The sequence below is a fragment of the Balaenoptera physalus genome (genome assembly GCF_965194825.1).
Source record: "Balaenoptera physalus genome assembly, chromosome: 9".
NCBI lineage: Eukaryota > Metazoa > Chordata > Mammalia > Artiodactyla > Balaenopteridae > Balaenoptera > Balaenoptera physalus.
This window is the reverse complement of record NC_138888.1, coordinates 52634230-52648318: the sequence shown is the minus strand read 5'-3', so window position 1 is coordinate 52648318 and position 14089 is coordinate 52634230. Positions and strand designations below refer to the sequence as shown.

At 44.8% G+C, this 14089-nt stretch overlaps 1 protein-coding gene and 1 pseudogene across 7 annotated transcripts in view; both read right to left on the bottom strand.

Moving 5' to 3' along the window:
* BEND3 (BEN domain containing 3) overlaps positions 1-14089 on the bottom strand; it is a 103790-nt gene that overhangs the window by 64428 nt on the left and 25273 nt on the right. The gene's annotated exons all lie outside the window — the stretch shown is intronic.
* LOC309667141 (large ribosomal subunit protein uL22 pseudogene) lies at positions 3689-14081 on the bottom strand (annotated as a pseudogene). The gene has a single exon. The product of its transcript is annotated as a large ribosomal subunit protein uL22 pseudogene (transcript).

Below are 14089 nucleotides of genomic sequence, written 5' to 3'. Positions count from 1 at the left end.
GGCAGCAGCGTGTTGTCCAGCCTGCAGCCTCTAGGAGAGTAGGTGTCTCCACTCTGGACAGGTCCCAAGATGCCTGGTGTTGAGCACGGAAGAACTGGAGTCCAGCGGTCCCCAACCTTTTTGGCACCAGGGACCGGTTTCATGGAAGGCAATTTTTCTACGGACAGCGGTGGGCTGGGGGATGGTCCAGGCGGTAATGTGAGTGATGGGGAGCGGCAGATGAAGCTTCGCTCGCTTACCCGCTGCTCTCCTCCTGCTGTGCGGCCTGGTTCCTAACAGGCTGCAGACTGGTAGGGGTCCGCGGCCCAGGGGTTGGGGACCCCTGGTCTAGAGAGTGGCAGTCTGTTGTCAACTCTACCACTGCCTGGAGTCACATCTAATCTCAGACTGGAAAAGGCCCAGAACTCGCCCAAGCCCGGGCGACTGTGGATTCTGTGAAGTGATGAGGCCTCCCAGGTTTCCAAGTCTCGGTCTCCTAGCCCTTCTTGGTCCAGCAGCCCTTCTCAACCAGAATTGCAGAAGAGTATTAAGCCCCATGTCCTAAAGAACCCACTGCATGTACTGAATTAACACCTTTCCTGTGGATCTAGAAAGGTACTTTCTATGTACTCTCCAGCCTTGCTCAATAGAGGACAGTGAGAGAATTAAGCCCTACCAAAAATGATTTCAGGGATTATCTCCTCAACTCTCCCAAGGTTGGCACACTCTGCAGGTCCACTCCTGATGGACTCCCAGGGAAAGTTCAAGATAGACTTTTTTTTTTTAATAAATAAATTTATTTATTTATTTTTGGCTGCATTGGGTCTTCGTTGCTCTGCGCGGGCTTTTCTCTAGTTATGGTTGAGCGGGGGCTACTCTTTGTTGCAGTGCTCGGGCTTCTCATTGCGGTGGCTTCTCTTGTTGTGGAGCATGGGCTCTAGGCATGTGGGCTTCAGTAGTTGTGGCACGCGGGCTCAGTAGTTGTGGCACATGGGCTTAGTTGCTCCACAGCATGTGGGATCTTCCCAGACCAGGGATCGAACCCGTGTCCCCTGCATTGGCAGGCGGATTCTTAACCACTGTATCACCAGGGAAGTCCTGAAGATACCCTTAAAGACTCCAAAGCTTGAGCCTAAGTTTCATACCAGAAGGCAACTGCCCAGACCATTTGGGATCCCAGAGTCCTCAGCTTTCTTTAGTGGTTTTCCCTACTGCCAGGCCCTGGACGGTTTAAGAGGCTTATTTATACATATATGGACAAGTGATTTTCAACACAGGTTCAAAGGCAATTCAGTAGAAAAAGGAGAATCTTTTCAACAAATGATGCTAGAAAAATTGGATACACATATGCAAAAAAAAAAAAAAGCAAAAAAGTTTCATCCTACATATATAAAAAATTAACTAAAAATGGATCATGGATGTAAAAATAAAAACGAACTTAAAATTCTAACACTTCTAGAAGAAAGCATAAGAGCAATCCTTTATGACCTTGTTTTAGGCAAATATTTCTCAGATACAACACCACAAGCATGATCCATAAGAGAACAAACTGATAAACTGGACTTCATCAAAATTTAAAACTTCTTTAAAAGATGAAAAACAAGCCCAGACTGGAAGAAAACACAGGCAAATCATTTATCTGATAAAGGACTTGAATCCAGATTACATAAAGAACACTCAAACTCAATAATGACATAAAACCCAATTAATGGCAAAAAAGCACATAAAAAGATGCTTAGTGGGACTTCCATGGTGGTCCAGTGATTAAGACTCCACACTTCTACTGCAGGGGGCATGGGTTCGATCCCTGTTTGGGGAACTAAGATACCACATGTTCCACAGTGCGGCCAAAAAATAAATTAAAAAAAAAAGATGCTTAGTAACCTGCACATTAAAACCACACTGAGATACCACATCACCCCCACTAGGATGGGTGTAATCAAAAAGACAGACAGTACTGAATGACGGAGATGATGTGAAGGAACTGGAACTCTCACATGCTGCTGGGGTGGATATAAAATGGTATAGCCACTTTAGGAAACAGTTGCTATTTTTTTAAGAAGTTAAATATATATGGGACCATATGATCCAGGTATTCCATTCCTAGGTATTTATTTACCAAGCAAAATGAAAGCACATGATCATACAAAGACTTACATGCAGATGTTCATGGCAGCCCTGTTTGTAAATAGCCCCAAACTGGAAACAACCCAAGTTTTTAACAAGTATATAGATATACTGTGTTATATAGCAGAATGCTACTCAGCAATAGAGCTGATAAACATGACACTCATGATGAATCTCAAAATAATTAAGCTGAGTGAAAGAAGCCAGTCAAACAAAAGAGGCCTGTAGGATTCCATTCATATAAAATTCTAGAAAATGCCAACTCATCTTTAGTGACAGAAAGCAGATTAGTGGTTACCTGGGGATGGGGGGAGGATGCAAAAGGGCACAAGGAAACGTTCATGGTAGTAGGTGATGGATGTTTCTCATCTTGATTGTGGCATAGTTTCACTGGTATACACGTCAAAACTTATCAAATGGTATGCTTTAAATATGTGTCGTTTATATATTTCAGTCATAAATTTGTTTTTGACAAATGTTGAATTTGACCCCAAAACATACTGGAATATATTTTTGAGGGTCTAATTAAGCAGAAGAACTAATTGGTGAGCACCTGTGGGTGTCAGGGGAGCAGGCAGGGTTGAAGCACAAAGCATGTGCTTCCACAGACATGCGCATGCCTCAGGCAACTAGAAAATCGACAAGGACACAGGGCATCCTTACGATGCTTCCCCACCTGGGGGAGAATATGGTTGGCATAACCTGGCCCAGCCCAGCGCTTCTGGAAGTCTAATATCCATATGAACAGCCTGGGGTCTAGTTAGAACACAGATTCTGATTCAAGGCTCTGCATTTCTAACAAGCCGTTGGACCCTCTCCGGGTGGCCAGGGCCAGGTGGTCTGCCCTCAGTTTATCTCATCCAGGCAGATTCAGTGTCATTTGTAAGCATTCAGATAACTAATGCCAGCACAACACAGTACATGAGGTGCTTTTCTCTTGCAGCCTAAAAAAATGTAGGGAAGAGACACTCTCAGGGGGGCAGCCGTTACAACGTTAGGTGAGCAATACGAAGGCCTGAGGTGGAAAGAGACAGTGAGGCCACATAAGCATGTGAAACTCTGATCCTTCTGAACCTCCCACATGTTATCGTTCATTTAAACGGATGAATTACTTCCTGGACCCTCTCTTTTAAATAATGGAATCATCAGACTCATACGAGACAAAGGCTAATTTTTCTCTTGCATCTCTGTTGACAACAACCACGCAGAAGAACAGCTACTTTACTCTCTCAGGACCCTGAAAATAAAGGAATTCTTTCAAGTGTTTCAATTATCCCACTGAGGTAGGCAATACTTTCTTCAGGGTTTGTTTGTCTAAACTGATGATGGGGGCTTCCCCGGTGGCGCAGTGGTTAAAGAACCTGCCTGCCAATGCAGGGGAAAACGGGTTCGAGCCCTGGTCTGGGAAGATCCCACATGCCGCGGAGCAACTAAGCCTGTGCGCCACAATTACAGAGCCTGTGCTCTAGAGCCCACGTGCCACAACTACTGAAGCCCGCGCGCCTAGAGCCCGTGCTCCGCAACGAGAAGCCACCGCAATGAGAAGCCCCTGCACCGCAATCAAGAGTAGCCCCGGGGCTTCCCTGGTGGCGCAGTGGTTGGGAGTCTGCCTGCCGATGCAGGGGACGTGGGTTCGAGCCCTGGTCTGGGAGGATCCCACATGCCGCGGAGCGACTAGGCCCTTGAGCCGCAATTACTGAGCCTGCGCGTCTGGAGCCTGTGCTCCGCAACAAGAGAGGCCGCGATAGTGAGAGGCCCGCGCACCGCGATGAGGAGTGGCCCCCGCTTGCCGCGGCTGGGGAGAGCCCTCGCACGGAGGCGAGGACCCAACACAGCCATAAATAAAATAAATAAATAAATTAAATAAAAATAAAAAAAAAAAAAAAAAAAAAAAAGAGTAGCCCCGGCTCGCGGCAACTAGAGAAAGCCCGCGAGCAGCAACGAAGACCCAATGCAGCCAAATATAAATAAATAAAATAAATAAATTTATAAACTGATGATGAGTCAGAGGCCCCTGGCCCTCCTACCCCACCCCCCAACCCCGCCAAAAAACTTCCCAAGAGCAGAGGACCAGGGGCCTGCTGGGCTGGGGCGAGCCTGCCACCTGCCCCTCTCCCTCGTGGGGTCTCCTCCCTGAGCTATCCCCATCCTCATCACACTGCACAATGGTTACATGATGGGACCAGGTCCTTCCTGAGTCCATCCCTAGTGTCCTGCAAAGTGCCTGGGACAGAGAAGAGCTCACTGAATGTTTGTCAAGCAGGGTAAAGTGTCTACCACCCTCAAATATATGCTTAAGAAAAAGAACCTGTTCAGAGAGGCCACTAGCTTAATGAATAACATGAGTGTAGGGAGGTATAAAGGAGTGGATAGGGCCTCTGCATGACCTTTCATGCTTCAGCTTCCTGTGTGTAATTCAGGGATATATCATGGTACCTGTCTCTGGGTACCAGGGTAGCTATGATGACCTAATGAGATAATGTATATGAAGCACTGAGCCTGTGTCTGAATCAGTAAGTGCTTAATAAATATTTACTGTTTTAGTATGATTATTATTAAACAACACTCTTCCCAAGCTGCAGCAGTGACAATACTATGGGCCTTTTATTGAACTAGTTGTAATGGTTACTCTCAACCAGTAAATAAGAGAAGAACTTTCCTACAGTGCAGCAGGGTAAGTCACTCACGGAAGGCATTCTTAGAGGTCTGTTTGCTCTAAAGACTGGGGCTGGGAGGAGTACAGGAAGGACAGCTGAGCTCAAGGTGGGGTTTCAAGCTCTTTTCAGTTCTGTAGTTCTGTTATCTGGCAGAAAGCAGAGGATAATTTTAAAAAGGAAGGAAGAGGGACTTCCCTGGTGGTCCAGTGGTTAAGAATCTGCCTTCCCCAAGAAGCACATGAAAGCTGCTCAGCATCACTAATTATTAGAGAAATGCAAATAAAAACTACAATGAGGTATCACCTCACACCAGTTAGAATGGGCATCATCAGAAAATCTACAAACAACAAATGCTGGAGAGGGTGTGGAGAAAAGGGAACCCTCTTGCACTGTTGGTGGGAATGTAAATTGATACAGCCACTATGGCGAACAGTATGGAGGTTCCTTAAAAAACTAAAAATAGAATTACCATATGACCCAGCAATCCCACTACTGGGCATATACCCAGAGAAAACCATAATTCAAAAAGACACATGCACCCCAGTGTTCACTGCAGCACTATTTACAATAGCCAGGTCATGGAAGCAACCTAAATGCCCATCGACAGACGAATGGATAAAGAAGATGTGGCACAGATATGCAATGGAATATTACTCAGCCATAAAAAGGAATGAAACTGGGTCATTTGTAGAAACGTGGATGGATCTAGAGACTGTCATACAGAGTGAAGTAAGTCAGAAAGAGAAAAATAAATATCGTATATTAATGCATATATGTGGAACCTAGAAAAATGGTACAGATGAACTGGTTTGCAGGGCAGAAATAGAGACACAGATGTAGAGAACAAACATATGGACACCAAGGGGGGAAAGTGGCGGGGGTGGTGCTGGTGGTGGGATGAATTGGGAGATTGGGATTGACATGTATACACTAATATGTATAAAATGGATAACTATTAAGAACCTGCTGTATAAAAAATAAATAAAATAAAATTCAAAAAAAAATTATAAAAAAAAAAACCGAATCCACCTTCCAATGCAGGGGATGCGGGTTCGATCCCTGGTTGGGGAGTTAAGATCCCGCATGCTGCAGGGCAACTGAGCCCTCGCGCCACTACTAGAGAGCCCGTGCACCACAACGAAGATCCCGAGTGCTGCAACTAAGACCTGACGCAGCCAAAAATAAATAAATAAAATAAATAAATATTAAAAAAAAGAAAACTTAAAACAAATGAACATAAATAAAAAGTAAGGAAGAAAGGAAAGAAAGAAACCACATACACACACATCAGAAACTTGGAGAAAGAAAGGGATGGAGATGGCTGAAAATCTTTACTCCTGACACAGTGTGTTTAGAACTGTGGGTTGTCACGTGACCCATTACTAAATGATGACATTGATTTGATGGGTCAAGACCAGCATAAAAGAGGGAGGGGAGAATTCCTTGGCAGTCCAGTGGTTAGGGCTCCATGCTTCTACTGCAGAGGGCACGGGTTCAATCCCTGGTCGGGGAACTAAGATCCTGCATGCTGCACAGTGCAGCCAAAAAAACAAAAACAAAAAAAGAAAGAGGGAGGGAAGGAGGAAGTATGAGAGACAGGAAAGAAAGAAAAAAAGAAAACAATAGAAAATATCAGAGGGCATTGAACACAGTAAGTAAATTCAAGAAGTTTTGTTCTATTGCTCTGTGTCTCTTTATTTACATACAAATCCATATATGTGAACCAGATGGCTCTATAAGGTGAATTTATAACTGTGGGTCACTGTTGAAAAACACTGTCCTAATAAATTCAAATTGTCTTACTTGCTAATTCCTATAGACTGTAAATTAGATTTTTAGCAATTTACTCACCATTAATTTTTTTTTTTTTTTTTACTTTTATTTGCATTTATTTTTTGCAGCATTTATTCCCGGGCCATAAGTTTTTGTTTCTTCAGTTTCTTCTGGGCAACCTCCTCTTCTGGTTTAGGAACAACCTGTTCTTTTTCAGTAAGGATCATCTCAATGTGGCAGGGAGAGCTCATGTATGGGTTGATCCCACCATGAACTCTGTAAATCCTGTGCCACATCTGGGGGGCTTTGTTCACCTGGATGTGCTCAATGACCAGAGAATCTACATCTAAGCCCTTAAGTTCAGCATTACTCTCTGCATTTTTGAGCGTGTGCAGTGAAAATTCAGCACTCTTTTTGGACCACCGACCCCGCATCCAGCCCCACTGTTTGGCCTGGGCACACCTACCAACTCCACCATTTTAACGACGGAATGGCACACATTGCTTCTTTAAAGTGACATCCTTCAGATACTTGGTGGCTTTCGGATATGCATACCCTTAATGGCCTGGGCAGTTTCACGAGTGTTCTTAAGGTGAACACGAAGATTTGAATCTCTTGACTTGCATGATTTTGTGGGGTTTTCTGGGTCAAGTGAATAGTGAACCATTTTTAGAGGTCACCTCAGGCCGCTTACCGGAAAGGAAAAAGCACTCACCATTAAATTTTATTACACCAAAATAATTTTGGAGGTCCCATGGATCATAAGATTTCCATGAGGTTTTACCAATATAGAGTAATTTGAGTGTGTAATGCCAATCATGAAAAAAAAATCATAATTACATAACAACTGATATTGGAAAGGGGCAAAGCAAAGGCTTTGTAACAAGCAGTTCCACTAATACATTTAAATAAGATTCCATGCAGAGAAAGATCACCAGAAACTCACATGCCATGCAATAAGAGTACATGTTCTAGGGGGGATCTGCCCTTATTAACACTCAGAGTAGAAAATAAGCACAGGGACAAGTTTCTGGGTGAACTACCTGAACAAAACAAACAGAAGTCGTTTGACTCCAGCACATTCCTACGGCGAGCGAAGAGCAGAGTGTATCAGAACTGGAGACCCCCCATAACTCTCACTAGTCAGCCTCATTAATAAAAACATTTCAGTTTCTACCAAGCATGTTGGAAACACTGCCATCAATACAAACATTTTTGGCTAAGTTGCTTGAATAAAAAATTAAGTTAGAGTCCCAGCAGAGGGCAACATTCCTCACTCCCAGAGACCTTGGACACACAATTCAACACAAAGCATGACACAAGCACCAAAGAGAAGGTTCTTAGATATCCCCACACTGGTGTCCTGTCAACCCAGTGCTCCAATTAATTCCACAAATGCTGCCAAGGCACGATGGGCTGGCTGCATTTGCTGCTGCTGATAAAATCTCTGCTCAGCTGTCTAGGAGTATCAAGAAATCTTTAAATCTGTGCTACTTGGCACTGGAGTCTGGCTGACACCGTTACCAGTTCTCCGAGGCTCATCTTCCAACCATATGTGAACTCTGCTGCACAGCTCAGGCTCTGCAGTGCCAGCGTCTCTCCTGGATCCGATCCGTGCATTTCATTCTACCACTAGCACCCTTAGGCTCAAGCGGGAATGCCCAAATCTCTTGGCTGGAGAGTCTGACTGATCAAAAGGAGGCTGATGTAAGGTTACGGATGTGTCCATGCCCAGTGACATCTTGGGGACTGGGTCACCGTGGAGACGCTCCAAGTCCTGAGTCTTCCTCAGGACTCCAAATCCAAGAGCAGTCACTGAATTCAGTTCAACGAATGATGAGTGGCTAAATGGTGCGCAGTCAGCTAAGTGGAACACCAAGAAAGCAGCATGCCTTCAGAGGAGTAGGGAGTTGAGGATTAATGTGGCATCAAGGGCAGACCATGAAAAAGGGTTCCTAGCGGGCTGGCATCACCACCCACCTCCAAATAATCGAGACGGGGTGATGCTTTTCATTTTTAACAGAATGTTTATCTTCATCATCGTCATCATTAAATGACCAGATGTAGCTAGCAATAAGGAATGGAAGAGCTCTCTACCACACAGAGTCAGTAAACAAACATTACTGAGTGCCCGACATCTGTCAGGCACTATGCAAAGCCCTGGGGACACAGGGAACAAGGCTGTCTCTGCCCTCGTGGCTTTTATCCTTGGGGTTATCCTTTATACTGCTGACACTGTGTGGTGAGGACGGAGAATGTGTTATCATGCCTGAAAAAATAAGAATCTGGGGAGATAAGGCAACTTATAGGAAGGGAGAAGAGAAAGACCATAGGGATGGCGAACTATCAGGGCAGGGCATCCTCAGAGGCTCCTTACAGCATCTTACAAATACCCCACAGTGCTCAGGGCCACCAGTGTCTTAAGTGCACAGTTCCAAATCAAGCAGGCTTGGTACTGCTAGCTTCTCTGAGCCTCATTAAAATGGGAATGGTCACAGTACCTATCTGCTAGGGCTGCTGTGGAAATGACAACGAATCTCCAGCTGGGACCATGGTGAATGACACCTAGGAGGTATTCAGTACATCTGCACTGAGCGAATGAGATGGCAGTTCCATTCTCCAATTGAAAACCAAACTGCAATGACACTTTAGGATTAAAAACAAACAGAGAAACAAAGAACCCCAGGACAACAAGGCTAACTTCTGCCTGGCACAGGGCTCTTGAATATCACCCCCACTTCCATGAACAAAAAGATGATTAGCAATAAAAACGCTGGCTACTCACCTCCCACATCTGCTGTATCTGGCTATCATGCCTTTCCCAGCAGAGGCGCCAAATATGTCTTTATACAGCCTTTTGTTAGATTTTTTGAGGGAGGTTTTATTTTTCTTCTAAGCATTGTACTAAATGTCACTCATAAGCAGGCCGTCGGCACTGATGGGAGTTTGAATGTGACAGACCTTTAGCATCAGGGCCACCGCTCAAATCCTCCCCCCTCGCCCTCATCCCCATTCCTTGGGGTCAAAGGAGAAGATGGAAGGTGCTCAGAATCAAGGGCGCTCAGGCCGGGGGCATCCAGGAGGGCATGAGGTGGCCTCTCTTGGCACTTCCATGCCATTTTCCTTCTGATAAACATGGAGGGAGGCAGCTGAATACTGACCGTAAGGGGTAGTAGTTGGAGATGGGGGTTGGGGAGCGGTAAATAAACATTTTTGAAGGCTGATGTAGGGCAGGCCCCGTGCTGGGCTCCTTCCAGGGGTTGTCTCGATCCACACAAGGAACCAGTGAGGAAGCAGTGTCACCCCTCATCACAGTGGAGGGACCTGAGTTTGGGAGGTCACGGAATTGGCCAAAGGCTCCGTGGTCAACTCCCCCTTATCTGACTCCAGTCTCCATTCATTCTGGAACTGACCATTCCTACGGGCTGGATCAGAGAAGGTGGGGCTCACCTCCTGGATACGGAGCGGGGAGCTGAGTTTTCCCAGTCACTCCTGACACCTCACACCAGGAACAAGGCTGCCCCGCTGGCATGCTGGCACTTGACTTTAACTTATGTCTGAGCTGGCTCTTCTCTCTGGGGGAGATGTTAATTCTCTCATCACTGTTATACGGATTAAATGAAACAAGAAAAGGAGTGGGGTTATTTGTCAGGTAGGGAGTCAACAGCTGTTAACGTACATGCTTTCCACTTTTTTAGATTATTGCTTGTTTCAGCCTCCGTTCCTCCGTCTTACCCTGTGATGAAAGTGCTTAAGATAGTCGTACATACTCCCTGCTTCCACTCTCCCACCTCCTCCTTCCCCACCACACATGTAAGACGGATCAGAGAAAACCCAGGGAGAGAAGGATAAAGGGCTATCCACTCTAAATTAGGACTAGTACCATTTTGAAAAATCAACACATGCTATAATTTCATAAAACCAGTGGATTGTTCTAAAGCCCCCAGGGTTCTGAGGCTACTGATTTACTGACACATCAGCTTATACAAACATTTAAAAGGAAGCACTGCCTTGACTTCACATGTCACCATTCTACAAGGAGCTCAAGAATTTCAAAAGGTTTATACTTACATATATATATATATTTTTTACAGAACAAGAAGGGGAGCAGGGCTATCAACCTCACATTATCTGCACTAAGGGAAATGAACAAAGCTAACAGCACTCCCAGAATAAAACCCAGGACTTAGAGTGTCTTTTCTACTCCAAAATCTAATGGGTTACAGCTGCCTGCTGTATCCAATCCACTGGAAAGTAAACATAGGGGACTTCCCTGGTGGCGCAGTGGCTGGGAGTCCGTCTGCCAATGCAGGGAACACAGGTGGGATCCTGGTCCGGGAGGATCCCACATGCCGCGGAGCGGCTGAGCCCGTGCGCCACAACTACTGAAGCCCATGCTCTGCAGCAGGGGAGGCCACCGCAATGAGAGGCCTGCACGCCGTGATGAGGGGTGGCCCCCGCTCACCACAACTGGAGAGGGCCCACGTGCAGCAACGAAGACCCAACGCAGCCAAAAATAAATAAGTAAAATAAATAAATTAAAAAAAAAAAGGTAAACATAGATGACCAATTAGAATATGTAAATTGGACAAGTCATATTAGAAATATTCAAATATACATTGGTTCCCTTTTCTCCAAACAGGTCAGAATTCCTGGATGCTGCTGAAGCTCCGGCCAGACAAAGCTTATTGCCTCACCAGATCTAGAAGAGCATCTGCAACCTTCAAATCATTTCTGTGATGCTCAGGGAAATCCTTCCACTGTGAACCTCAACGGACCTTTCCCCAATGCAGGACCTTTCCTGACTTGCTTCATACACTGAAGGATTCAACTAAAACACAAATCATAAGAACCTTCTCCTTTCCCTTCTATCCCCAGAAGACGAAGATGCTCCCTTCTCTACGATGCCAATAAAATGTGTTGGATGAAAGGATGAAGAGTGACAACATTTGTGCAATGAGGCAATGGGGCCACCTTGGGCTGTCCACAAAGGCCACAAACCAGCCTACACGTGATCAGAATTCCTTCTTGATGCAAGAGCTGGCTGTTCCTTGCTGTGGTGAATTGTTTATAAAAATGGCCATCATAGTTCCCCTGTCCTTGTGTGGAAATCTCTTTGCAACGTGACTTTGTTGCTCCCACCATCGGGGGGTGGTGTCTATTTTTCCACCCCTTGATCTAGATTTGGCCATATGACTGGCTTTGACTGGTGGCCCATGAGCAAATGTGTCGCAAGCAGAGGCATCAAAAGTGTTTGCTCCCCAGAGTTTGCCCTCCTCGCTCCTCCTTGGAAATCCTCCAGGCATGTGAGTAAGCTTGGACTAGCCTCCTCCTCGTAGGGGGTGAGGAAGTGCATAAAGGGAAGCTGGAGTCACCCCACCAGCCCAGGTGAGGCCCAGATACGGGAGTGAGGTCCTCCCTTACCGTCTGGCCCCAGCCACATCAGGCCAAACCAGAGGAACCGCCAGCTGACTCACAGAACTGAACAAAACAGTGGTTATTTTAAGGCGGCTAAGTTTTGGGATGGTTTGTCATAGCAAAGGTGAACCAATACACTCAACTTTGTGCTCCATTTCTTGAACTCAAGCTTTACTTGTAAACGTGAAAGAGTCTGCAGAATTGATCGTAAGCAGAATTTCACGTGACACACAGAAGACGTTTCCTGGAGTTCCTTCAGGGACATACCATAGTGCTTCTCAAACTTCTCAACCCTCTCAGAATAACCTCGAGGAGCCTAACCCCTAGAATCACTCACAGAAGGGCACGAGGTTTATGGATGTGGATACGGATGGTCCCTGTGGCACTATATGTAACGACATAAAAGTTCCTATACACCAATCGTTAGGGAAAAGGATAATAAATTATGGTTTAAAATAAAGCATTTTTTAAAAAGCAGATGGGTAAAAAGGTTTTTCAAACAAGCTATTGCACTAACCATCTTGTACGCTTCATTGGCCACAGCAGGCATCTCTCCAGTCAGGAATCTGAGTTTTCATCTACAATCAATACTTACTGCACTGGAAACTGCCGTCCACACATGAAACTTTCCCTAGAGTCCCAAGGTATGCAGCAAGTGGCTGGTTTAGGCAGCCAGAGTCAAGGGTGGGGTATTTTTAATTAATCCTTCATAAAAAAATGCTCATACAGGTATAAGAAAATTCAACTTTTTTTCTGGGTATTGTGGATTTTCTAAAATGTATTGCTGGAGTACTCATGATAGTCAAAAAGTGGAAACAACCCAAATGTCCATCAACTGATGAATGATACACAAAATGTGATATATTCACACCATGAAATACTATTTGGCCATAAAAAGGAATGAAGAACTGATACATGCTTCAGCAAGGATGAACTTTAAAAACATTATGCTAAGTAAAAGAAGTCAGATACAAAAGGCCACATAGTCTATGATTCCATTTATATGAAATGTCCAGAATAGGCAAATCCATAGAGACAGAAAGCAGATCAGTGGTTGCCAGGAGCTAGAGGAGCGGTGGATGGGGAGTGACTGCTTAACTGGGTACAAGATTTCTTTGTGGGGTGATGAAAATGTTCTAAAATTTATCATAGTAATGGTTGTACAACTCTCCAAATATACTAAAAACCACTGACTTGAACAATTTAAACTGGTGAATTGTATAGTATGTGAATTATATCTCAATAGAGCTGTTTGGAAAAAAATTCCAAATAAATAAATAAATGAATGTATCCCTCAATGTTCCATGATGTGGCATGCAAATCAGTCCTCATTATAATGTAATATTAACTTGCATATTGAAATCCTGGTGAAAATCTTAATCTCATCACTTTACTAAATCTCTAAAACCTATCAATTCCCAATTTATTTAGATCTGGGGTAGCATCTAACAGAGGAGAATTAAAACAAACCAGTAACAACCCAGAGTCCCAGGCTGATACCCCATGGTGTACTGGCTAATGATGATGAGCTCTGAAACGTGGGCTCTATTGAACAGACATGCAGAAGCTGAAATGCCTATCTGGGTCCCTCACAGAGCACGCACGCATGTGTGTGTGTGAGTGATGAGTAGCTGCGTTGGAGAGCTTGGGAAAATATTCTTCTAAGAGTTTAAGTACTGTAATCTGCCCGTCTGTGGAGAGGCTCTGTGGACCAGGCATTCTGGGCCAGACACCTCATCTCCCAAACTCCCCTCCGTCCTCAGTCTTAACTGTTCTGTGTACCTGTCTTGTCTCCCATCTGGACTCCAGGCTACTAGAGGGGACCACTATGTCCAGTTCCATTTTCTCTCTCTCTCAGAACTTAGCAAAGTTCAATATAATCAGCAGGTGATTAAGAAATAAAGCAAATTCATAAAATAGGTAGGTTAGGGGTCACGGCCATGTTATAAAATAATTGGTCTCTTTACAAAAAGATTCATTGAACAAGCTCCCCTAATAGATGGATCTGATTTAGGAAAAGACCTGCTAAGCCTCACCTTCTCCAGGAATCTAGGTAAGGTGTGCGCTATGTGAAATGTGGTAGGCTTTCACTAACAGTCCTTGCTATCAACAAGTTCCTGCTTTCCCTGTGAGCC